The following is a 23672-nucleotide window of genomic DNA, read 5'->3' on the forward strand; positions in this document are numbered from 1 at the left end:
AAATAACCTTTATTATGTATGGCACACCAACAATGAACTCAAACTGAAACTTGGTGACCTTATTTGTTTTAGACACAAACCAACAACGGCGATGGTCACAGTCACTTGTCCATCCATATGATGCACCTGAGGCAATTCCCCTGCAGGAGCAGGTCGAAGGCCTTGTTGATCTCCTGCAGGCCGACTTCATGCATGACCAGCCCGTCCAGCTGCAGCTCCTTGTTCATGCATTTCTGGGCGAGGACTGGGACGTCAGTCTTGGGCTTGAGCCCGCCGAAGTAGGAGCCCATGACGCACTTGCTCGACAGGAGGTCCATGGACGGAGTGAGATTGGCTCGAGGTCCTTCTCCACGCCCAGGATGATTGTCTTGCCCTTGCCCTGACACCAACAATGGCGGCATTTGTTAGCTCATTCGCTTGCACGTGGGATGCCTCCGAAATGATGTGCTTGTTGGAAAATGGAGGATGCATTTGGAGAGATGGGATGACAATGTTACCGGCTTGGTGCTTGTGAAGGCATCAGTCATCACCGATGACACACCGATGCACTCGAAGCTGTAGTCAGCGCCACCGCCTGTCAGCTTCCCTATCTCCTGTATTGAACCAGGGAACACGAAGAAGTGAGTAAAGACTACAAAGATAGCAATTTGTTCTTTTTTTGTTAGATAACGGAATGGAACTTCCAGCATCTATCCGCATTGGTTTAGACATGCGGAGGAACTATAGTTTGCTAACTTCGGAAGAGGCAGATAATCTGGTTAAACCTTTTACTACTGACGAAATAGAAAGGGCAATCAAAGATATGGATCCTGCCTTGGCGCCAGGACCTGATGGTCTGCCGGTGGGTTTCAATAGAGAGTTATGGCATCAAATTAAAGATACCATGTTAGAAATGTTCAATAAGTTCTTCCGGGGGGAGTTGAAGTTAAGTCGGCTCAATTACGGTTTGATATCACTTATCCCAAAAATCAAAGAGGCAAATACAATCAAACAATATAGGCCAATTTGTTTGCTAAATGTAGATTATAAGATTTTTACTAAGGTATTAACGATGATGTTGACTCCATATGCTGAAAAGTTGATAAGTGCCAACCAGACAATTTTCATACTAAACAGGTTTATCTTAGATGGGGTTGTTATCCTACATGAGGTGTTGCATACTTTGAGGGTGAGCAAGAAGTGTGGAGTTATTCTGAAATTGGACTTGGAAAAAGCCTATGACAAGGTGAATTGAAGGTTTTTGATGGAGGTACTAGAGAGGAAGAACTTCCACCCAAAATGGATAAGTTGGATGAGACAGACTGTGGAGCCTCTTTATGAAATACTTGCTAAGGCACGTTCGCGAAAAAAGAGATAGATTGTGGAGGGGGTGTTGGCGCCTACCAACGTCACCTAGCGATGACGCCCGCAGACGCTAATTTGGGACGGCAGTATTTCATGAACCACGAATAGATCCGCAAGCGCACGGAATACCGCTGTAACATTTTACCCGGGAGTATACCGGGGTGTCATTTATATTTCCGCAGGGAAGGCGATGAGTGAGAGAATATATAGATCAGTTGGCGAGCTCTATCTAGATTGGATATTCTCATGCATAAACAGGGGTAAGATAATAACATGGTAGGAGGTAGTGTGACACACACACAAACTACTCTCTTGGATAAAAGAATAAAGGTTACTTTAGGCCGGGAGCAAGGTAAAAGGCAGAGCTCGAGTCAGCTGTGCTAGGCTAGCTATATCTACACTTTCTCATTAGTTAGCTCGTCAGAGATTAAACTACACAACAGGGAGATCGCTATCGAAGTAACGGGAGGAGCCCGTACACCCCGGCGACTTTATGTACCTCCTACCCCCCCATACCAAACGTGGAGGATTACTAATAGGCACGGACAGGGCTGTCACCACCTGCCGGCTATCTCTACAAACCGTGGGTATAGTTGACATCCAGCAACTTTTAGCTAATCTAGACACCATGTCTACACTAGTAAGAGATACTCTAGTGTCCCGCGCGGAGCCCCCACCCTCCGGATGGACAGACATCACACTAGAGCAATCATACGAATACTGGAGCAGTTGATAGAGTTCTAAGAACAAAAGACTAATCATCTCTAGCACAGGGCGATCATGCAATGCAAGCATTGAATAATAACGCAACCATGACAAGAAGCATATACTCGATAACTCAGAATATACTTCAAGCAGATATCGGTAACCATAGTCTAATTCTATTACAAACGATCGAATATTACAAGAGAGAGCTAGAGATGAACCCATACCAAACTCTTGAGCAACTCCGGCGACTCCTAGACTTCTCCTAAACTCCACTAAGCCTAAAGACTTTGCATGGAATGCAAGAGAGGAAGAGGTGTGTGGTGTGTGTGTGTTCTATTTTCTACCCCCCCTTCTATTTATAGCAGGGAGCCACCAGCCACAGCACCCCAAACCGACATTGTGAGCCAACAGGGAAGCGCCAGGTGCCTTGGTTGAGGCGGTGGGGCCTACGGGCCTGGCCGGCCGACCAGGTAGGTCTGTCGGCCTGCCCGGGCCGCCAACCGCCCCCAACTTTCTGGAGTGGGCTTGTCTTGGTCTCCCCTTGTCCTAAAGTTGAGGCACGGTCTGTCCCAGCTGGGTTTGCTTCAGTTCTTGGGCTTCACTTGGTCCATTTGAGCCTGAATCGGTACTCTAATATTTCCTGTGATTTTGTGTCAGGCCAAAGTGTGCTTGTAACCTACATATTAGCTTGAAAACACAACTTGCATATTCTAAAAGGTAAACTGTGATCTAGGAATTTTATTGGATAAGGATGCGTGTAAGAAATGCAAACTCTCATGATTTTCTGATCAAGTTGATGCCTGGAAATGGTCGTTAGTGAGCGTCAACAGGGGGTAGAGTTGGAATCAATATCAATGGGAGGCCCAATGGATATTTCACACTTACAAAGGTTTAAGACAAGGGGATCCCTTATCCCCACTCTTGTTCAACTTGGTTAGTGACACTTTGACGACTATGATGGACAGGGGCACAGGGCAAGGGTTGCACGAACAGTTAGAGGCCTGGTACCTGATTTAATACTGGGAGGGCTAACTCACTTACAATATGTCGACAATACCATTATCCATTATTCAGAATGCAATGCCAAATTCCTACTCTGGGAATTTATCTGGTCTGAAGATTATCTTTCAAAGGAATGAGGTTTTTGTTATTGGGGTGGATAGTGAGGAGGAAGAAAGAATCGCTGCAATTTTTAATTGTAAAATGGGTTCCTTGCCATTGAAATACCTGGGTGTCATGATTTCAGTGAGGAGGCACATGTTTGCTGCGGACCTTGCTTATGTTCACCAATAAGTGGCGAAGAAAATTACTAACCTGGCAAGGTGCCACGTTATCTTTTGGAGGGAAGATGGATTTAATTGAGTCTTGCTTAAGTTCCATACCAAACTATACAATGGGTATCTATCTTTTGCCTGGGGAGTCCCACAACAGAATGGACACAGCTAGAAGTAACTTTTTCTGGCATGAACCCAATCTAAAAAAGAAATATCATATGGGCAAGTGGGATACTTTTATGAGTCCTAAGTGGGCAGGAGGCCTTGGATTCACAAACACAAGAGTGATAAACTGTCTTTTGTCTAAATGGATTTTCAGACTGGAATCTGGTGATAGAACGATGTGATGCGACTTACTCAGGAATGAATACTTGGGTGATAAAGGTTTCTTTCTACAAAATAATAGTGGAGGATCTCAGTTTTGGAGGGGGGTTAAGAGAGGTTGGCAACGGAAAAAGGATCCGCCCCTGGTGGGATGTGTGGATTTTGGATTGCCCCTTGAAAACTGCTTTCCCCCATATTTTTCAAATCTGCAATCAACAAAATTGGTCGGTACATAGAGTTCTGCAGCCTAGGGGGGGTGTGGGTGGGTGGGGTGGGGGGGGGGGCGAAATTAATATCTCTTTTAGGAGGACCTTTGGAAACTTCTTAGATGGTTTATTTTTTTCTTGAATACGCATGAGAGCCACGTATCTTTGATATTAAGAAGAAGAAATTTTAGTACAACCTGCAGTGAGTGTCCAAAAGGCCACTACGAATTACAGGAGAGCAAAACGTAGAAAGACAGTAAGCAAGTAAGGTGATTACACGAAATTCTTTCTCTTTTTCTTGTTTGTCTGTGTGGCTTGGAGCCAATGGCTCATTCGCAACGACCTCGTCTTCAACAACATTGTTATCTCACTAGTCTATCAACCCGTGCTCTCGCACGGGCAAATTAGAATTAATATAATTATGAGATCAATAATTATAATTATCTATCTCATACCCTTTTTCTTCTATTAAATATTCTAACACATACTCTAAAATATATATTTATCATTATCTAGTTACAATAGATTTCATTTTGCACCACACCTCCATATGTATTCAATATATATTTAGGTGAACTATTTGTTTGTAAATTGGTATTCTTGTCTCTTCCGTCATACATGAATTCATTGTTACATATGTTGGTAGTATTTTATATAAATAATATATTAGTAATGACAGAAATAGTAATTTAGAATTTTATATTGGTGCATTTCAATATTTTATTATAATTATATAATTTAGATTTAGATGTAGGAGTAATTTAACTTGTAATAATAATAACAAAATTGGACAATTTATATGCAAATGTAAGGGGTATTTGTATTATTTTTATAATGACATAGGTGGATAATTTACACAAAGATTAGGGGTTAATTTAGATTTTTTATAATGGCAGAGGTAGATAATTTAGATGCATATTTAAGGGGTTACTTTATTCTATGTTTATAATAACAAATGTGGGTAATTTATTAGGAAAGACAACAGATCCAATGGCTATTGTAATTAGAGTTGTTGGATTGATGGCTGGATGATTCTGATTTTTGTAACAATTTATATTATTTCTCTATTTTTTTATAATGTCCACATAAGATCCTAGGTGGCTTCATGTAGAGGCTCCAAAGGATCTTTCAATTAGTAATAGTAAGATCCCCGAATGTAAGTATTTTCATTTCTTACATGCAGAGATGGGCCATCTCAGGGGCGAAGCCACGTTCATTTAACATGGTGCACAGGCACCAGGGTCCAAATCAAATTGCAGTGTTGTTTATTAAATCTTTGCTTGAAAATTTTGAATCCAATGTAGAAATGATGAAGTCGGGCACCAGGGTCTTCTCTGATCTAGCTTCGCCCCTGGGCCATCTTGGGAAGGGGTGCTGCAAGGGACGAGGTCGAACTGGAGATACAAAGCCTGAAGCTCCTGCTGCGGTTCTGGCGATCTAGTTCCTGATGCTGATCGGTTTTTCTTCTGGTAAAGAGAGGGTGTGGTAGAGAGAGGTTTTTAGTATGCTGAAACTTGCATCTCATTTATGTTTTGTGCTCTGTGTAGCTTTGTTGGCCGAGATTTACCTGAACTTCCTTTCATTTTAACTTTTTGCTCTAGCTGCTTGCAGCCTTTCTGCTTTAGAGGGAGTTAGAGTGGGTTGCGTTGCTGCTTGCGCTTAGACTTTGTCTGTGCGTTTAGCCTTACTTCTGAAATATTTGTAAGCTGGTAACCCCAGCATAACTCTTTTTTGCGTTCAATATAAAGCTGGGCGCAATGCCTGGGATCTATAAAAAATGAAACTTCCAGCCTTTCTTCTTCGAAGCAATCTGTTTTATGCAGCTCAGACAATAAATACCTCAGTGACTGAGCTGTTGCCCAACTGCGTCAGATTAACAAAGTGTGTCACGCCGAACGATTTCCCGGTGATATGAATAGCAATCTTTTCTTCAGGTTTGAAATCAAAGAAAAGAATTTCTGCATTGTGCTAGGATACAGCAAATGGAAAGGGGATTTGCCGACTTCCTCTTTCTTAGGGTTCATGTCAACGCCGATAATATTGGAGGCTCCACACATTTTCGCAGCCATGTGTACGAGCTGAAAGGAAGCATCAGCGACACGCACTGCTAGAGAAACGAGTGGTACTAAATGATCGTGTTATTTTATTACCAGGTCAATAAACCAACATGTATTAAAAGTGACTTTTAAGTACCGGATAGTTCTATGATCCAGTACTAAAATGACTCCAGAATCTTTCAAATTTGGATCCGGTACTAAAATAGCTCTCTAACTTTAGTACTGGATCAAATTATGACTGGTACTAATATGTAGGGACGAAAGATCATTTTTCTTGTAGCGACGGCTTACCGCTAACCCGACAGACCCCAGCCCAAAGATGGCCACTAATGAGCCTGGTTCCATCTTGGCCACCCTCCACAGATTTCTTAGTTGGCGTGCGAGCGCCACTACCCGGCGCGCGGGTAGCGGCGCGTGGCTCCTCCGGCGGGTGACGGTGCGAGCTAGGGTTTGGGGAGGGGAGGGGGCAGCCATGGAGGGTGGGAGGTGGGCGGAGCGGCCGCCGGCGAGGTCGCCGGCGGCCGGGGTGTGAAAGTGTATCTAGACCCCTAATGAGTTTTGGTGAATTGAATGACAAGCATGATTAAAGGACTAACACTTTATTTGAGATATCATGAGTATGGACTTATTTGTATATCATTTATGCATTGACTCATGTGAATAGAATCAAATAAAAGAGAAGCTTATTGTTGAAAGTCAAGCATATTGTGAAGAAAAGTAAGAGACAAGTATTCATGAAATATTATCAAATGGTCTCTATTTATAACTTGGCACATTTGAAGTAAAAATTGTTGAAAGCATTATTGCAAGACTTCATGGTTTGATAAAAATAAAAAGAGACATACACTGGTGAGCTAGATATATTGGTCTTATTTATGGAAGCTTGCAATGTGTGAAATACAGTTATCATTCATGATTACAACGCAATACAAAGAAATGAAGATATGAGAATGTAATATGGAATTTATTATTGGTGTGCAATGCTTAACTCAACACGGCAAGGGTAAGTGATGAAGAAACTAACCGAGATGACTAGTGTGAGGGACTAAGCAAGCTTTGGTGGAGCGACGGCTCACCATGTGTGCGAATTGCTAAGGTGAAGTGCTAGTATCCGTGGGGTGTTCGAAGAATCATATCCAAGTCTTGTTGTGAGAAGCGATGCAATGCATCAAATATCTTATTGGAGTGATTTGAAGATCCAAGGATAGATTTGCAACGGTATTGGGACTCTAAGTCATTAGCTCAAGTATGGATTTGCTCAAAAGAGAAGATTATGCAATGTTGGAATCCCAAGTTTGAGAAAATCAAAGTATGGCAAAAATAAAGTGATTCAAGACTCAAGTGGATGAAATGTGTTTTAAATTTAATCTTGAGTATAGATATGTCGTACTATCAAGAGTGATGCAACATTGATTATTTGACTCGGTCAAAAGTGCTCATAGTTAACCCATGAGAGGATTCCGAGAGAAAACCTCTGAGAACTAACTAACAAAATACTTGAATGATCAAGTATTGACTTGATGGATCAAGTAGGGTCTTCTAAACAGGAGTTTGGACTTCTCTGTCTCGGACCGGTCTGACCGGTCTGGGGGACCGGTCTGACCGGGCTGAACCCAATGGCTAGTTCATTTGAACCGACTGGTCTGACCGGTCTGGGGGACCAGTCTGACCGGTCTGTACTGATAGAGCAACTGCTAGTTTTTGGAAGTGGGGTATTTATACCCCCTCAGCCCTCTCCTTTAAGGGCTGTTGGTTCTTGGCATTCTCCTGAGCTTCTTGAGGCATTTTCTTGACCAGCTAACTCTCCCCAACACTCTTTGTGAGTTGTGCTAACTAGATTACATATCATTGGATTGGGTTGAGAGATTGAGTGTGTGTGAGCAAAGTGACCATTGTGAGAGCTGCATTTCGAGTGTCTGAGAGCATCCATAGCTTGCACTCTTGATTCCGTCAAAGATTCATCTTTGCATTTGTTACTCTTGGAGGTGAGCCTCCTAGACGGCTAGGTGTCACTGGCTAGCTCCCGATGGTGTGGTGAGCAGCGGCAAGTTTGTGCGAGCGTGATCTTTCCCCCTTGGTGGAAAGGATCAAGATAGTGGAAAGTTGGAGTGGTTGAAAAAGACCCAACTCAAGGGATCGAGTTGCAAGAGACTCAAACCCAACGAGTTCCTCAACGGAGATGTAGGATTCACGTTGATGAATCTGAATTTCGGGAAACAAATCCTTGTGTGTCCTTTGTGGTTTGCCTCACTACTCTTTTCTCTAGCTATTACTTTGTGCTTCCGCTTCGATCTACTTGGTGGTGTTATTTTTGTATGTGCAGGGACTAGAAATATATTTGATATCATCTATAAAGACACAACACCAAGTTACATTTGTGCTAGAGTCAAAGAGGGGTGAAACTCTGATTGTGGGCAGGTTCTGCACAGGACCGGTCTGACCGGTCTGCCCAACCGGTCTGACCGGTTGCTTTCTATTTTCTGCGGTTAAGTCTTGGACCGGTCTGACCGGTCTGAGCGATCTATGTGCTGATAGTGTTGAATTTTGCAGAAATTTTAAGAACGCCTATTCACCCCCCTCTAGGCGACATCTGAAGATCTTTTCAATTGGTATCAGAGTTTCGGTCTCCGGATTGAAGTTTCACTGCTTGGAGAATCGCGATGTCGACTACTTGTGAGGCACCGTTTGAGCCGCTATCACTAGATGGCTCAAACTACTCTTCTTGGTTAGCTCACATACTTAATGTCTTAAGGACCATGTGTCCTTCCTTTGAGCAGATTGTTGAAGAAAGCATTCTTCCTAATGACTTTGACAATTTGTTCAAATTGTCAAATGAGGAGATGAAATGCTTAATCAACAATCATAGTGTCGTTAACCTCTTGTTTAAGAATATGGACAGAGAACTATCAGATCTTATACACAAGGATGATAAGTTGAAAGAGACACGATTTGATGCCCATCATCTTTGGAAGTTTATTGAGTCAATATGTGAAGAAGATGGTGACGACGAAGATCAAGAAGAAGAAGAGGAGTCAATGGAGGAGTTTACTACAACAACAACAACACACACCCATCCTCTTGTGACTCCTTCCGAAGAACAAGGATCAGAATCAACAGAGTCTGCTGGTTCCCAGTTGGAACCGGTCAGACCGGTCCATGTGACCAGTCTGACCAGGAACCAAAAGAAAAAGAGCAAGAAATGCTCCCGAAGGCGATCAAGACAAGCACAAGCTTCAGAAATGTCAGCATCTTCCAGTGATGTTGATAACAAGTGCTTGATGGCCAAAATCAAAGAAATGACCAAGGAAGATGAATTTCAAGTTAAAGTTATCAAGACTTTAACTCAAGAACTTGAAATGACCAAATACGAACAAGCTTCTTTGGCAAAGAGGTATCATGAATTGTTCAATAATTATGCTAATGCTACTAACTCATCTGTTTGTGTAGTGTCATCGGAGAAAAAAAATCAAATGCTCAAGGCTCAAGTTGAGAGTCTAACTAGCAAGCACGTGCTTTGCAAGGCACTCATAAGGAACTTGAACACTCCTATGAGAAGTTTGCTGAATCACATGCTATGCTAGGTATTGCTCATGAGGTTGTGACAACTTCGGTAAAATCCTATCAACCTCTCACACACACATGCACATGCTCACAAGTTCAAATTATGTTATCTTGTGATAAATCATGTTGCTCCCAAGCAACAAATTCTTATGGTGAGCATGTTGTTGCAGAGTCATGTGATGACCTCATCGCGGAAGAAAATGATGAACTCAAGCGAGAGGTTGAAGATCTCAAAATTGAAATGATCAAGTTGAAGAACAAGGGTCAAGTGCAACTTTCTCAAGATAACCGTGATAACATGGTGAAGAAGCTTGAGAAGGGCTCAAATTCCACTATCTTTGCTCCTCAACAAGATCAAGTAAAAGAAGAAAGTCTTGCTCAAGTCAAAAGATCAAACATGGAATACAAGAACAAGACATAGTTTTCAAGAAAAGAAAAGCAACGTGCAAGAACTAGGGTGTGCTTCACGTGCAAAGAAAAGGGTCACCTCATTTCAGCATGCCTCATTCAACAAAGTAAGGTCATGTCTGACTCGACCGGTCAGACCGGTTGGGGCCCAGAAAGCCCAATCTCACTCCTACAAGCGCAATCAAGATTGTAACTCATGGGTGAAGCCCAAAGTGAAGCAAGTGCAGATTGTCAAGGATAATTCTGAGTCAAGCAAAGCCAAACATCGCACTTGCTACACATATAGAGAAAAGGGACATTTGGGTAAGGATTGTCCCAAAATTAAATCACCCAACTCAAACCTTGTTCATTATGATTTTACTAGGCTTAGGAAAGACAAAGCTAGTACTTGTGCTATTAGAGTAATTAACTTTCCTCAAACTAGCATAAGGGCCATTTGGGTTCCTAAGCATCTTATGTCTAATTTGTATGGACCTAACAAGATTTGGGTACCAAAAGGTACTTGCTGAGCTTGTAGGACCATGGAGATGCATTGGGGGCTTGGTTTGCTAGGAAAAATTTTGTATCTCAAGATGCAACCAAGTGCAAGTCAATATTGAAGGAACATTGACTTCAATGACATCTCATCAATAAGAGTAAACTGTCACATCTCTGTTACTTTCAGTTCTTTGTGAACTAAAGTGTGTCACAATTATTGTAGTTGTGAAACACTTGGAAGTAATCTTGTTTCAATTCCTAGCTATCCTTTACTTTGTGACATATGATGTTTTTAACGTCTCTCTAGTAGAGAGTTTGTTTTATGATGAAATGCAGAAAATAAAGGACATATCATTTGCTTTCAACAAGGCAAAATATCAGAAGCAATACTTCATTTGAGATGACATACGTGAGAGACACTCCTTTAGCACTATCTTTTTGCACAGGGTCGGATCATCCTGAGTTACCCCGGATGATCCGAGCAAACAGTAATTTTCAGCACTGAGCAAGTCCGGATGATCTGGCCCAACACCGAATGATCTGGACCCAGACCGGTCTGACCGGTCTCGGGGACCGGTCTGGCCCAGAGCTGTTGACCTGCACATTCCAAAGTGAAAAATGATGCTATGGATTATTATTTGAAGAACTCTCACATTTAAAGCACAAGTATGGGTACATAAAAGTGACAGTAAGTATTGCAAGCACAATTTCAATACTTGTAAATTATTTGTGTGCTTTGACCAAATTTGTAAATGAGTCTCCTCATATTCTTTATTGAATAAAGTGCCTCCTAGCTAAGATATTCAAAATCTTAGGCACTAATTAAGGGGAGTTCATTCTCAAATTTGTGTCATTCTTGGGACTCATACTTTCTTCTAGTGAATTTGTAGTCTCATTGAAGAGAGATAGAAAACTCTCAAGAAGGAATGTGCTATCTTGTGCCTAATGTGAAAAGTGGTAACTTACCTATATTTGTTATTTGGTTTGTTACTAACTCTTGCATAGCTACTTTCCATAATATAGTTTAAATTTCTTAAGTTGGACTTTTGACCAAGTTAGTGCATATGAACTTGCCTTCCACATACCTTCTCATGTGCACTAATAATTAAGGAATTTAGCCTATATTCGTCTTTATTGATCCAAACCTCTTCCACACTAAAAGGATCACTAAAGTGAAACTAGAAGCATGTGCAATTAACTTTGTCTACTCTCTTGTTGCAATAATTGTAAAATCTTTTGAGAGCAAAGGAATTTGAAACTAATGAGAAATATTGCACAATGCCTATCTAAATGGCAAAGGTATGTCCCGTAAACTCAAGTTTTTATCTTTGTGCATCTAGGCCACTTCGTCTTGCTAGTGTGCGCATTTATGTGTCATGTGTGACATAGGATAGTTATCTTTCAAAATTCCACTAGTATGATAGGAAGTGTGAGTGTATAGGATAGAATTTGATTCTTGGTCTTTGTGATCCAATTGAGCCACTTGTGACTATAGTTTTCCTTGATTGATTGTTAGCTAGTCACAAATGGTGAAATTAACTCAAGTCCATAAAATCCAAATCTATCTCTTCTATTCTCTTGGAAGTATCAAGAAAAGATTGGAATCTTGGATTTATCATCTATATCTATCAAGTTTCATACCCCAAATTTTTTTCCTAAAATTCTTCTAAGAGAAACAGGCCTTGGACTTCAACTCCTAGCTGCCAGGGGCTGACCGGTCTGACCGGTCATGCCTGGCAGTTACCCTTTTTACCCCCTCTTGGGTAAAACAGTAAAGATTCCTTTCCATTCACCCTCCACCGACACCCCTTCGTTCTCCTCTCTCCCACTCGCGCACAAGGCCTCATCATTGGCGATTTGGAGATTCAACCAAGGAAATCGAGATCCCTTTGTGGGGTTTGGACCTCATCACCGGCCTGACCAACCTCCCAAGTCAGTCCTTCGTTTTCTCCTTCGAAATCCCGTTCAAAAGGTACTCTATGGCTTGTTTCTCATCGATCTACTTTTCTAGGCCATAGATTCAAAATCCCTCTGGTAGAACATCTCCTGCTACATCCTAGAACATGTTCCTAGAAGATCATTAAATTTTGTTGGATATTTTGGACACATTCATGATCTAGGGTTGGACTGGGTCGACCGGTCTGACCGGTCGCACCAACCGGTCTGACCGATCTGTCCAGTGGAACCCTAAGTCGTGATTTTGTGCAATTTGTTCAACACATCTTATCCTAGGATTGTTCCTTATATCATGAAAATTATTTTTGATCATATCTTGACAATAGATTGCTATTGGAGCCATTGGCTCTGTTCTGGGTGCGACCGGTCTAACCGGTTGCTCAAACTGGTCTGACCGGTCTGTCCAGAACAGATCCAATTGCTTCAATATTGTTCCTAAACGACTCTATCCAAATGCATTTTGTTCCTGTGATTCTTATATCATTCCCATGTATCTTTTTAACTCAGGAACATCAGCAGGATGCCTAAATAGTATGAGATGAGAACAAAGCACCGCTATGACTCAACGAGTGATGTACACATGGAAGATGCAGATGAGGGTGGTTCTAGTCACACAATTGTGACCAGTGGGAGGACACTGAGGCCAAGGCAAAAGAGGGCAGTAGATTATGTTGCTGGAGACAGTGGTGTCACCACATCCAGTGATGAGGATGATGTGGAGGATTCACCTTTTAGGATTGAGCCAAGGCATGGCAAGGCACCTGTTCAGGAGAACAGCAGCGAGAACGAGGAGGCTGCAGAAGGAGATGATGAGGAAGATGAAATGCATCAGGAGGAGCTCAGTTTTCCCACTATTAGGGAACCTATCAGATTTGATCGTGGCAGATGTGTTGATTATTCAGCCACTGGGATGACTAGAGAGGTTAAGAGATGGAGGAAGATTGATCCATACTCTTTGGAGAGGACCTCGACTGACCCCAGGTTTCATACCAAGGAACAACAAGATTTTTATGAGTCAGTCATTATCAGAGATAGAAAGATTGCAGTTGATGCATAGTGGGTTGATTGGAACAGCATGAAGAGGGACAATGATCCTCTATTTCAGGAAATCATGAGTGAATGTGAAAACAAAAACATCAAGGCACTCATGGGATTTCAGAAAAATTGGAACAAAGAGGTTATTGCTGAGTTTTATGCCACTGTCTATTTTGGATACCTAGGAGATGAGAGACAATTTTTTGGATGACTGAAGGAAGCTACTACAAAGCCAAATTTGCTCAGTTCATTCGAGTACTTGGGCTTGACAGAGATGATGCAAATAGGCCCAAGATCTACCTTCAGCCAGTGCTCCCAAATGAGAAAATGAGATTCATGTATCCAAGAAATGAAGTTGGAAATGTAGGAAAGGTAACCGGGATGTACACCTACTATTCCATCATGAACCAGTTGCTTAGGAAGACAATTTCTCAAAGGGGAGGGAATCCAAGTGATATATCCCTTCATGCAAAGAACCTGCTTGCTAGATTGAGGCCTGGGGGAGAGGATTTCTGTGTGACTGATTATATTTGGGAGGAAATCAAATACATATCAGAAAAACCCCAAAAGATATGTGCCTATGCGCCTTATTTGATGGAGTTGATTGAAAAGGCCACAAAAACTAAGTTCCAAACTGATATAAAGCATGAGCCCATCCGTCCTAAGGTGCCCAAGCATAGAAGAGAGCCCTCACCTCACAGATATTCAGAGAATGAGGAAGAAATAGGAGAATAAAAGGAAGAGCAGCCACAGCAGCACTCTCCTGCTGCCCAGACTGGGACCGGTCTGACCGGTCCAGGCAACCGGTCTGACCGGTCGGCCCAGAGACAGCACATCAGCAAGCAGAAGCCCTCTTCTCCAATCAAGAAGCTCATCAATCTATTTGTTGGGATGTGCAAGAGTCAAAGAGACGTAGAGGTTGAGCAGCAGAGCCAATGGAGGGCCAGCAAGAAAGAAAGAGATTCAATGAAGATGATGCACAATGCAATGAATCTTCAGCCGCATCGCTCACTCATTTCTCCTTCACCTCCTGAGGTTGAGATTCCCTCAGTAGATGCAAGGAAGCAGGGCTATATGGACGCTGGTTATTTTTGAAGAGTATGGACACTTCTTCTATCCAGATAGTGGGGCCACATCCTCTACTCCTGCATCTGGAGAAGGCGTCTTTGGGTCATTTATGACTTATGTAGTAGGACCCTCCGGATCAGCTCTATTCCCTCCTCCTCTAGCCTTTGGCTTTGACACACTTGGAGCTCCAGGGACTTCCACTATGGCACCACTGCACACATCTCAGTCAGAAGCCTCTCGTCCCTCAGCAGCGGAGATCTTTGCTCAATCCACAGCTGCCTCCATTTTTGGTTCTCAACCTGGTATGTCAAGCATTGCAATCTTAAATTCTTCACTTGACACCGCTACCACTTCACTTGAGGCCACAACTCTTCCTGAAAATACTTATTTGACCTCAAACCTCTGGATAGGTATGCATGATTGGGGTGATCGGACTCCCTCAGATGCCACTAGCAATGGGGGTAATGGGCAGTGATTGGCGCCAAGCTACTTCTCCCAGGACCTTTATGGTGATAGATGACAAAAGGGGAGAAGAACATGGATTAAAGCTTCATCAGAGTGTGAGCTTGGCATTGGAGAAAAGGAGAAGAGTACAAGAGAATCTCAGTCCAGAGTGTGAGCTTGGCAAAGGAGAAAAGGAGAAGAGTAGAAGAGAATCTCAGTCCAGAGTGTGTCTATTTTAGCAGGACCGGTCTGACCGGTCTGTTGGACTGGTCTGACCGGTCATCATTTTTCTATACTCTGGAACTGTAATAATTCGTACTTTAATTTTATTTGTGGACTTGAGGATTGTAATGTGTGCTACTCTATGTTATGAACCTTTTAAAATTATCTAAGTGGATTTGTGCTAGTGTGATGCTCATTTGAATGATGAATTATTGTTTTTGGTGTCTGTCAGGACAGACCGGTCTGACCGGTCGGGTGAACCGGTCTGACCGGTCATCCCTGACAGAACTAAGATTCTTTTTCTTTTGAAATGAAGTGAATATTTTTGTCATAAATTCTGAGATATAGGGGGAGCTCTTATTTGTTTTTATAGACACACATACACTCTTTGCACCCCATAAATTCTGAGATATAGGGGGAGCTCTTATTTGTTTTAAATATGTGCAAATTGGCATTTGAGGCCTTAGTTGTTGAATTCAATTCAAAGCACATATTTAGGGGGGAGCTCATGATATATCTGAGAAATTAAGAGTTTTTATTTGATTCATTTGTAAGCTTTAATCAGGATTGTCATCAATCACTAAAAAGAGAGAGATTGAAAGTGCATCTAGGCCCCCTAATGGGTTTTGGTGAATTGAATGACAAGCATGATTAAAGGACTAACGCTTTATTTGAGATATCATGAGCAGTGACTTATTTGTATATCATTTATGCATTGACTTATGTGAATAGAATCAAATAAAAGAGAAGCTTATTGTTGAAAGTCAAGCATATTGTGAAGGAAAGCAAGAGACAAGTATTCATGAAATATTATCAAATGGTCTCTATTTATGGCTTGGCACATTTGAAGTACAAATTGTTGAAAGCATTATTGCAAGACTTCATGGTTTGATAAAAATAAAAAGAGACATACACGGGTGAGCTAGATATATTGGTCTTATTTATGGAAGCTTGCAATGTGTGAAATACGGTTATCATTCATGATTACAACGCAATACAAAGAAATCAAGATATGAGAATGGAATATAGAATTCATTGTTGGTGTGCAAAGTTTAACTCAACACGGCAAGGGTAAGTGATGAAGAAACCAACCAAGATGACTAGTGCGAGGGACTAAGCAAGCTTTGGTGGAGCGACGGCTCACCATGTGTGCGAATTGCTAAGGTGATGCGCTAGTATCCGTGGGGTGTTCGAAGAATCATATCCAAGTCTTGTTGTGAGAAGCGATGCAATGCATCAAATATCTTATTGGAGTGACTTGAAGATCCAAGGATAGATTTGCAACGGTATTGAGACTCTAAGTCACTAGCTCAAGTATGGATTTGCTCAAAAGAGAAGATTATGCAATGTTGGAATCCCAAGTTTGAGAAAATCAAAGTATGGCAAAAATGAAGTGATTCAAGACTCAAGTGGATGAAATGTGTTTTAAATTTAATCTTGAGTATAGGTATGCCGTACTATCAAGAGGGATGCAACATTGATTATTTAACTCGGTCAAAAGTGCTCATAGTTAACCCATGAGAGGATCCTGAGAGAAAACCTCTGAGAACTAACTATGAAATACATGAATGATCAAGTATTTACTTGATGGATCAAGTAGGGTCTTCTAAACAGGAGTTTGGGCTTCTCTGGCTCGGACCGGTCTGACCGGTCTGGGCCCAACGGCTAGTTCATTTGACCTGACTGGCCTGACCGGTCTGTACTGACAGAGCAACGACTAGTTTTTAGAATTGGGGTATTTATGCCCCTCAGTCCTCTCCTTTGAGGGCTGCTGGTTCTTGGCATTCTCCTGAGCTTCTTGAGGCATTTTCTTGACCAGCTAGCTCTCCACAACACTTTTTGCGAGTTGTGCTAACTAGATTACATATCATTGGATTGGGTTGAGAGATTAAGTGTGTGTGAGCAAAGTGACCATTGTGAGAGCTGCATTTCAAGCAGCTGAGAGCATCCATAGCTTGAGCACTCTTGATTTCATCAAAGATTCATCTTTGAATTTGTTACTCTTGGAGGTGAGCCTCCTAGACGGCTAGGTGTCGCCGGCTAGCTCCCGACGGTGTGGTGAGCAGCGGCAAGTTTGTGCCAGCGTGATCTTGCCCCCTTGGTGGAAAGGATCAAGATAGTGGAAAGGAGGACTGGTTGAAAAAGACCCAACTCAAGGGATCGAGTTGCAAGAGACTCAAGCCCAACGAGTTCCTCAACGGAGACGTAGGATTCACATTGGTGAATCTGAACTTCGGGAAATAAATCATTGTGTCTCCTTTGTGGTTTGCCTCACTACTCTTTTCTCTAGCTATTACTTTGTGCTTCCGCTTCGATCTACTTGGTGGTGGTGTTTTTATATGTGCAGGGACTAGAAATATATTTGATATCATCTACAAAGACACTACACCAAATTACATTTGTGCTAGAGTCAAAGAGGGACGAAACTCTGATTGTGGGCAGGTTCTGCACAGGACCGGTCTGCCCAATCGGTCTGACCGGTTGCTTTTTGTTTTCTGCGGTTAAGTCTTGGACCGGTCTGACCGGTCTGCGTGACCGGTATGTGTGCTGACAGTGCTTTTAAGTATTGAATTTTGCAGAAATTTTAAGAACGCCTATTCACCCCCCCTCTAGGCGACATCCAAGGATCCTTTCAGGGTGGTGGCGGTAGGCGGCGGCCTTCATGATTCGGGTTGCCTGGGTGTGGGGCGGCTCCCACGGCCGCCGGCCATAGAGGAAGGGGCCGAGGGTGGCAGCGGCCCCGTGGTGGAGGCGGGTTGTCTGGCGGAGGGCGCGGCGGCACGGGAGCACCGCCGACCAGGCGGTGCCTGACAACCGGTGGGCGGGGGCCGTCGACGGGACGGCGCGACGGCGGCGCGGTGGTGTGCTCGGTTAGGGAGGGTGGCGGCAGAGGCGGTCGACGGCAGGGGCGTCGGGAGGAAGAAGAAAGGAGGAAGGAGGAAGAAGAACAGTAGAGGAGTAGAGGAGGCACCTGTTCGCTGGTGACGCTCGGTCGCCAACGAGCGTCCCCCCACCCTCCATGCAGCTCCCACCCCTTCATCATCAATTTCAGTGTTAGCGGCGGCTTCAGTCACCACACCACACCACTTGCTCGCAAACTCGAGTATGCTTCTACTAGGTTCATCGCTGTACCGGTGCTGGCGCCGCAGCTGAGGAGGCAGGCGATCTTGGGTGGCACGGAGGGGCCGATCTTGACGACCTAGGTCACGTCGATGACCGTGTACTCGCTGAAGCTGGACACGGCGACCTGGTCATGCAGGGGGTTTCCCTAGGCGTCCCGGAACCGGGTGGTGCCGTCGCGCCGCATCCCGGGGCCAAACACGAACGGCACCTTGGTGTAGAGGTTGTTGTGCTCAGACGCGCAGCACGGGCAGCGGTCGCACTGCCCCATGAAAGTCGGCACCACTGTGTCACCGGTAGCGTAGCCCTCGACATGCTCCCCCACGCTCTCCACCACTCTGCACGAGGCACCGGAATTTCTATTTATCGCGCGCGCGATTTTTCTCCGCCCTATCATAGCAGCGCTTGACCCTGTTCATCTTCCACCTCAGGTAGGGGAGGGGGCGCGGCAGCCAGGGAGCGAGCCAGCTAGGGGAGTGGGGAGGGGGGGTCGGGAAGGGGTGGTTGGTGGGCGGATGTAACATCTCGAAAATACACCCAATTAAATCACCCGCTAAAAATTTGATTTTCCAAAATCTTTTTCATCGTTGGGCTCAAATCGTTCTAAATCTTTTTCTATCCAAACTCCCAATGTCCCGAAATCTTTACCGGCGATCCGCCGTTCCGACACCCGTACCAATCACCATCTCATCTCGATGTTCTTCCTCTTTCTGCGTGCGTCGCTTCCCACCGAAGCCGCCGCCGCTCGCGACCGTCGTCGCGCTCCCGACCGACCGCCACCGCGAATCCCGCAGGCACCTCTCTCTCTCTTTCTCTCTCTTCCCCTTTTCTTTTCTTTTTCTTTTTCCCTTTTCTTTTTCTCTTTCTCCTTCTTCCTTCCTTCTCCCTCCCTCTCTCTTTCTCTGCGCCGAGCCTCCCCTGTATGCCGCGCCTCCCCTGGACACCGCCTCCCCCCCCACCATCGCCCCTGCCCCGTCCCATCCTCACCCTGTTCGTCGTGCCCCCTTGCCCGCCTCGTCGCTCACGCTCGCTCGAACGGCAGCGGCAAGGACGAGCCGCGAGCAGGGCCGGCCACGCGCGGCGCCCCGCCATTGGCCGCTGGCCACCCCGCTGCGCCGCCCACCCCCACTTGCGCATCCTTCCCTGAGCGCCCGTCCCCTCAACATCGCCTCCTGCACCACCGCCCGCTCCACGACGCCGAGCTAGCCCCCACACCATTAATGGCGGCGCAGAGCTGCCCCTCGCCGACCGCTGCGCTCCCCCCCCTCCTCCATTGCCCTCCCGGCCTATAAATAGGCCATCGTGCAGCCCTCAAGCACCACGAACTCATCCACCACCACGCCCCCCTCCTTCCCGGCCCGCAGCGCCTCCACCCGCCGCCGTGGCCAGGCAACCACGCGCCGCCTCCGCCCAAGGTGAGAGGGCGAATCACTTCCCCTCGTTGCCCTCTCCGTTTTGCCCCTGCTCCCGGCCGCCCCAGTGCCCTGGGCCGCCGGCCCCTAGCGCCGCCACCCCTGCTTTGGTCGGCAGGAGGAAGAAGAATGGGCAAAATTGCCCAAAACCCCCTCCCTTCCTTTTTATTCTTTTAAGAACCCTTCCCCTCTTATGTCCTTTTCCAAATAAACCCTCCCTATTTTCCCTATTTAGGAAATAACCCTTCCCCGTATAGATTTAATTCTAAATAAACCCCTACCCATCTTCAGAGTAGCCCGGATATTTTCTAAAATTCCAATCAAGCCCTTGCCATCCCAAAAATAATTACAAAGAAGCCCTCTCTTATTTCTTTTAATAAATAAGCCCCTCCACTATATAAAATATTTATGAGAAGGTCCCTGCCTAATTTCCAGAGTAGCCCAAACCTTTTCCAAAATTCTATTCAAGTCCTGTCACTCCCAGAAATAATTACAAATAGGCCCCCGGATCCTTATTTAGCCCCTAAACCCCTCTTTGGCATATCATTTCATGCGCCAAAAATCCTCCGTTTGCCCCAAAACTTTACCACGCCAATTCTAACATAATTTTGGCCATGCCATTAGAAAACCACCCAAAAATATTACTCCCATCTCCATATCTTAATTTCTTCCGATTCGAGCTCGACGATAAAATCTTTATTTCTTTTTCTTTATTGTGTGTTTGTTGTGTACACCGTAGATCACGGAGTGACCGAGGAAGAATCCCTCGATGAGCAGTACCGCGAGCAGGTGTGCGAGGATCAGTACCGCGACCCCGAACTCGAAGGACAGTACCTCGATCAGGACCTCCCGGAAGCCTTTGAAGACGGCAAGTTCAATCTCATCCTCTGATTGCATATTTCGACCCAGTTTTATAAACACAACCTATTGGCCTATTTTACAAAATTGCATATGTTATTACTACTAAAAATATGGCTGGATAGCGACCCTTTGATTTGTTATAATCATTCGTTGACCACCTAGATTAATGTCTAAATATGATTTATTCTATTTGGATGTTGATCGCTGCTAGAGCGCCGCTTAGGACCCGGTACTCATTTTATTCTACTCTAAAATGGTTGCAACATGCTTTATAAAAAGGAAACTGCATGAGTATTGAGAAAATGGAAATTGGGTTATAAAGAAAAGAATGTTAAGATGGGATGGATGAATGGCATTCCCTGTGTGGATTGTCATATGTTGGAGGCTCGTACCGATGTGGTTGAGCAAGAAGGTTGGGAGATATCCATCTTATCACAATTAAGGACCGAGTTGATGTGTCATCTTACCTAACTCAACTATCGTGCAAACCACTCGACCGTTGTGTGTGGCAACAGCTTAGCATAAACCCCGCTAGTTAGTTTGATAGCCATCAGGAGAGCTGAGAGCAACAGGTGATCAAGGAGAAGGGATAAGATCATGGTGACTTATGCCCCGGTTAAACCTTAGTGATAGGTCAATGGCCCCTTGGTGGAGTCCGTGTTGGCTAGTCAGGTCTAGCTAAGATGGGTAATGGCTTTGTTGGGATCTGCACCGACACTAAGGTGATCGTGCTGTTGTACCCCACTTGTGGGTAAAGTTGCACACCTCTGTAGAGTTAAAACATATTCGAATAGCCGTGCCCACGGTACTAGGCGAGTTACGGTTTGGTCACATAACTAGCTTCTGGGATAAATGGTTTCATGATGTGTGTTGTTTTGGAAGGTGTCCGGCAGTTGTGCCGTGAGCTACTGCAGATGAGGAGTCCGATATCATTTAAAACTTGGATCCTTTGTGTAGGATCAACCCCACTCTTTACTCTGTTACTAAAGAATTACTTCGAGAAAACCCCCTTTTCCAAAAATAAACCCTTGCATGTGTAAAATCTAACTTTGCTGCAAATGAACCTCAGCCTTATCCTTGATTTATTCTGTGCATATCTGTGTTACCCCCCTCCGTGGGTGGGGTTGGACTTGTTGAGTACTTTTGTACTCACCCGATATATATTTGTGGTTTTCTTCAGAAGAAGATCCGGACTTCGTTGTTGAAGACGTCGAGTAGAGGTTGTGTCCGCACCCAACTTTGCCTGTGGTGTTGGCCCTCTGCAAGATGCTTCTGCTGGTGCGATACTCTGAGCCCAATCTGTATCCCATGTGGGTCGTGCTTTGGTGTATCACCGTAGCCTTTTTACTTCTTATTATCGTTTGTATCGAGTGTCCGCCTCCTCGGAGGTTTATACGGTGATATACCATCTGATATAATAAATGTGTATCAGCCTCCTGGGACTGATATTTGTATCACATTTAAGTCACCTCTTATGAGGGGACGCTTCAGCGGAGCGGCGGCCGGCGAGGTCGGCGGCGGCCGGGGTGGTGGAGGGCGGCGGCGGCCTTATGATCCTGGGTTGCTGGGGGGTGGGGCGGCTCCATGGCTGCCGGCCAAAGAGGAGGGCTCGGCGGCGGCGGCGGCGGCGACGGCGGCGGTGGAGACGGTTCGGCCGGCGGAGGGCGCGGCGGCGCGGGAGCGCCGCCGGCCGGGCGAGGCTGTACAGCCGGTGGGCGGTGCCGGCGGCGGGGGTGAGGAGAAGGCGGCGGCGCACGGCGACGAGCTTGGTTAGGGAGGGAGGCGGCGGAGGTGCCGGAGGCGGCGCCGGAGCCTGGGAGGCGGGGGAGCCATGGCGGGGCGGAGCACTGCCACCCTTCTGCGTTGGGATTTATTCCCATCGTAGGTGCGAGGAATAGACCTCCCCCGAGGTGCAGCCCTAGTCGCGTCGACCCCATGGAATGAATAAAAAATTTCTTTCAGGAAAAGTTTTCACATGTATGGACGTACCCGTAGGCTTCGTGGCCTAATATTCTTGGAAAAATTGTTGCTGCCTGTGAAGTAAAAATAGGAACAATCACAGGATCAGAAAGAAGTGCATAGTTCAGGTCAGGGTACGCCTTGATTGAAGTTGTGACTGAAGAGCTTTTTGGCGGCTACTACTAGGCCCCGTTTGGGAGGGCTCCAGGAGCGTCTCCACGAGCGGCTCCAAGCGAAGCCCTCCCAAACGGTAGTTTTGTAACCGGCTTCACGTGTGAAGCCACTCCTGGAGCCACCGGCGGCTTACACAGGCAAGGTGAAGCTATGAAATCGTGGCTCCACGCGGCTCCGCGGAGCTCCTACCGTCCCTGGACTACCTTGCCCTCACTAGGGCCCGGGAGCAGCGGCGCGGGCAGACGCCAGGAGCCAGCGGCGCGGACGGAGGCCAGTGGTGGCGAGGAGGCGCAGCGAGATGAGGGAGGGGGCGCGGGCCGCCGACGGCCATGGGGAGGAGGAGGTGCAGCGAGGCTGGGCGGAGGAGGCGCTGCGAGACGAGGGAGGGGGCGCGGGCCGCCGCTGGCCGCAGGGAGGAGGAGGCGCGGGCCGCCGGTCCTCTGGGAGGAGGAGGAGGAGCGGACCGCCGCATCTTGAAGGAGAAGGCCAAGCGGAGGAGGCGGCGATGGGGTTGGGAATTCGCGAGGAAGGAGACGTGCGACCGGATAAGAGGAGAGGAGGAAAAAAGAAAAGTGAAAGAAAAAGAAAAGGAGAAGGAGAAGAGAAAAAGAAAGAAAAGGAAAAAAGAAGAAAAAAAGAAAAGGGCAATTTAGACTTTTTACAACATCAATCCAACAAGTGAAGCTGTTTTGCCAAACATTTTCTAAAACGGCTCCAGCTCCACCAGAGAAGCCGCTCCATCTGAGGAGCCGGAGCCGGAGCCCTGCCAAACAGGCCCCTAGTATAGGTACTCGCCTTGGCGTGCCAGAAGGTGATGTCGGTGTGGCAGAGCGAGGTGCAGATGATCTTGATGCGGATCTCGTACGCTTTCGGTGGATCGACGACAATCTCCTCGACGACGAGCGGCTGGCCGGCGGCTCTGCAGACTGCCGCTGCTTGTTGCCGACAATGGTTAGAGATCACATCCATGGCGCGAGCAGGACGAAACTGCTGCTGCACAGCTGCAGCTGCAGCAGAAGTGGTACCTTTGCAACGGATGGGCTTGGGGCTCTGGTCCTCCAT

General features: G+C 45.6%; 1 pseudogene; it reads right to left on the minus strand.

The window, feature by feature from the left end:
- Positions 1–101: 101 nt before the first annotated feature.
- LOC120691297 lies at positions 102–23672 on the minus strand (annotated as a pseudogene).

Source organism: Panicum virgatum, chromosome 9N, assembly GCF_016808335.1.
Source record: "Panicum virgatum strain AP13 chromosome 9N, P.virgatum_v5, whole genome shotgun sequence".
Lineage (NCBI taxonomy): Eukaryota > Viridiplantae > Streptophyta > Magnoliopsida > Poales > Poaceae > Panicum > Panicum virgatum.